General features: G+C 58.9%; 1 pseudogene; it reads left to right on the top strand.

The window, feature by feature from the left end:
* The first annotated feature begins 638 nt into the window (after positions 1-638).
* On the top strand, positions 639-1576 carry LOC106724932 (annotated as a pseudogene).
* The last annotated feature ends 2033 nt before the right edge of the window (positions 1577-3609 follow it).

Consider the following 3609-nt stretch of genomic DNA (forward strand, 5'->3'; position numbering starts at 1 on the left):
GAGTTGAATTCATATCTCTTCCTAATCTGTCTCTTAATATAGGTTAAAAAAAAAGTTGAGTGGGGAGATATAGATCTTTAATTACAAGTTATTTGTCTTTGACTATAATCTGATTATTTTCTCTATATATATCTTTTCTCCCAAAGAAGACTATAAACTCTTTGGGACATCATATGACTTATTCTTTATATTTTTCAAAATATGAAGAGCACATAAAAATATTCACCATGGAGACCCAGTGCCAGCAGCAAACAGAGCCAGGTGGCGGAGCTCTCAGGTAAGTAGCCCAGCAGGTGCTGCTAGCACACGGGGTCCCCTCCAGGCTCAAGCCCCCCACTTCTTCCCCACCCACCCAACCCTGCCCTCTGTCCTCAGGTCCCCGGCTGCCACCCAGGACCCTTCTCAGCACCCTCAGTGATGCCTCTTCACCATGTCTTGGCCCAGTGTGGCCCCCTCATACCCAGTCCAAGGGGGCTTGTCTGAGTCCCCTCCCCTGGCCTGAGCCCCCATGGCCAGGTCCCCGCTGCCACCCAGGACCCTTCTCAGCACCCTCAGTGATGCCTCTTCACCATGTCTCGGCCCCGTGTGGCCCCCTCATATCCAGTCCAAGGGGGCTTGTCTGAGTCCCCTCCCCTTGCCTGAGCCCCCATGGCGGGCACTGCGGCAGCGGGCTGGAGGCGCCCACAGCGGGTGAGCATGCAGGAGCACATGGCCATCGATGTGAACCCGGGACCCATCCAGCCCATCCCCCTCATTTCTGACTACTTCCGCATTTCTACCCCTTTGCTGAGCCTGCCCGGGGTGCCCCAGACCCACACCCTGCAGTGTCTCTCGCCAGCTCTGCACCCCAGCCGCAGCCAGACCCAGAGCCAGAGGGAGACTCTGACGACAGCGGTGAGTGGGAGCAGGGGATGAGGACACCCTGGGCCCAGCCCAGCCAGGATGGGGTCTCAGGCATCCTGGGCATCTGACCTGTGAGGGCCAGGGCAGGAGGCATGGTGCCACAGTGGCAGGGTGCCAGAGGAACTGACCTGCGTGCCACCTGTCCTTAGCTACCCTGGGCACCCTCGAGTTCACACTTCTTTTTGATGTGGACAACAGCACCTTGCACTGCACGGCTCACCGTGCCAAGGTAAGGATGGGCGGGGGTCCCTGAGCCGTGGGCCTGGGCCACAGGCCTGCCCCATATCTGTTGTTTCTTCCCAGGGCCTCAAGCCACCAGCCTCAGGCTCCCTGGACACCTATGTCAAAGCCAATCTGCTGCCAGGGGCCAGCAAGGTGAGGGCAAGACCCAGGTTCCTGCTGCTGCCCCTCAGCCACACACCCACCCTTCCTGGCCGGATCCTCCCCACAAGGCCTGGGCATCAGGCTGCACAACTGGGGGTTCTATCGAGGAGGTGGCCAGGGTAGGGCCCTGGGGCCGAGGAGGCCCTGACCCTCCCTGCCTGGCCCTCAGGCCAGCCAGCTGAGGACACGCACAATTCGGGGCACAAGGGGGCCTGTCTGGGAAGAGACACTCACTATCACAGCTTCACCCACCAGGACGCTGGGCGAAAGACCCTGTGGTGAGGCTTGAGGCTGGGCCCCGAGTGAACAGGATGGAGTGGGGCTTGCCTGCCCAGGTCTGACTTGGGTGGCCACCAGGTTGTGTGTGTGTGTGAGGAGCTGCGGGTGCCCCTGAGGAAGTTGGTGCCCAACCGAGCCAGGAGCTTCAGTGTGTGTCTGGAGAAGCGGAGGCTGGTGAGTCGGGTGGCGCACAAGGTGGGGCTTTGGGGTCCTGCAATCTTGTGATGGGGGAGCTGAAGGGGGGGGCAGGGAGGGAAACTTGGGTAGTGTCCGGCCAAGGTGACCAGGCTCTCTGCTCTTTCAGACCAAGAGGCCGGAGCGCCTGGACACATCCCTGGGCATGTCCCTGTATGAGGTGCGTGGGACAGTGGAACTGAGCAGGATGTGAAGGGGACAGGCCTGGGGTACACGGGCATCAGGCAGATGGGGAGGTGGGCTTGGAGACACTGAGGCCAACCTCCATATGTTCTGCGAGTGCTCGGAGCCCTGGGGGGCAGCTAGGCCAGAGGATGTGTGGGGCACTGGGATACGCAAAGCCCGCAGGGGCAGAGACCCAGGCCACCTGGAGGCAGGTGCTGAAACTGATGGGGTTTGTCTGTGGCCAGAGCAGCTGGGAGGGCAGGAGAGAATGGACAGGTGGGGCTCACTGTCTGCTCCCAGGGATCAATGTGGATGCCACTCCTGGGGCTGGTAGCCTGCCGGAAGCTGGTCTACCCTTGCTGCTTGACACAGTCGCTGCAGGGAAGAAACATCTGCACAGCTTATGTTTCAAGGCACCTGGCGTATATGGCATATGTTTGCTCCCCCTCTTAACGCTGTGTTTTAAACAGGACCACCTCCCCGAGAAAGGTTGTTTCCCCAGGTGAGGATTTTCCCCTGGAGTTAGGGAGGGAATAAAACCCCTTAACTAAGTGCCAGGCGGGTAATTAATCACTTTAACTATGAACAATCACGCTTAAGCTACATAATCTTTACTCCCTGGAATGGAGATAAGAAACGCCCTAACCTTTGGAATAGAAATTGATAGGATTAAAATCAACTGGTATAAATACAGATGTAACAAGACAATAAAACACAGAACCTGGCTGGAGATCCTGGGTAGAGAACCTCGCTATGCTGATCAACTGAACGATGCTGTCTCCGTGTCATTCTTTCTTCGCTGACGCTGTCCACACCTTTGGGAACCCCTGGACCTGCTGGGGCTAGACCCCAACAGAGGGCGCCCAAACAGGATTCCCCTAGGTAACCCCCCTCCTCCCCCCCGCAATCGGGACGGATAGGACTCTACCGTAGGAAGAGGGTGGATAGTCTTCACCAACTCTGTCCACACCTTTGGGAACCCCTGGACCTGCTGGGGCAGGACCCCAACAGTAGCCCTAGACAAGGCCTTGTCAGGAGGCAGTGACAGTAACTGGAGGGGCCCCAGGGGAGACCAAAGACTAGGCCAGAACCCCTTTGGCCTGGGAGGGGCAGGGATGCTGCAAGGCTGAGGCAGGACTGGCCCAGGCCCCTCTCGGATGGAAGGTCCAGTGCTGCTGCCCTGCCCCCTAGTGGAGCCACAAGTTACTGCAGCTGATGCCTAAACAAGGCCAGGCAAGCCCCACCTCCTGGGGCTGGTAACAGGTGCCACTCACTTCCTGTCCCAATCACTGCAGTGCGGGGTGCACGGCAGGTGTGCACGGGACACTCCCATAGGAAGAACTAACTGCTAGCACGGTGGTTGGACTTCCTGCAAATCGACTCCTGTGTTAAGAAAGGGGGAAACAGCATTTCTCACGACTCAGCGGTTGGATACACAGACATTTTCGGAGCTGGAGCCGCCTGCGCCGGCGCCCTTTTGTGCCTGTGGAGAAAGAGGCTCCTGAGGCGTCTGGAAGTGGACGGAGATCACCCGTGAGAGGGCGGCGTTGGGTCCCAGGGGTTCCGCCCCCGCGTCGTCCCCCAACCCCCCTCCGTGGTCAGCATTTGGTGAGGCCGGAGCCCGGGAGAGGAAGCACAGTCGGGAGGGAGGCGGGGTGTCGAGAGTGGCTGCAGCTGGGCACA

This window comes from Myotis brandtii, unplaced genomic scaffold (assembly GCF_000412655.1).
Source record: "Myotis brandtii unplaced genomic scaffold, ASM41265v1 scaffold125, whole genome shotgun sequence".
In the NCBI taxonomy this organism is placed as follows: domain Eukaryota; kingdom Metazoa; phylum Chordata; class Mammalia; order Chiroptera; family Vespertilionidae; genus Myotis; species Myotis brandtii.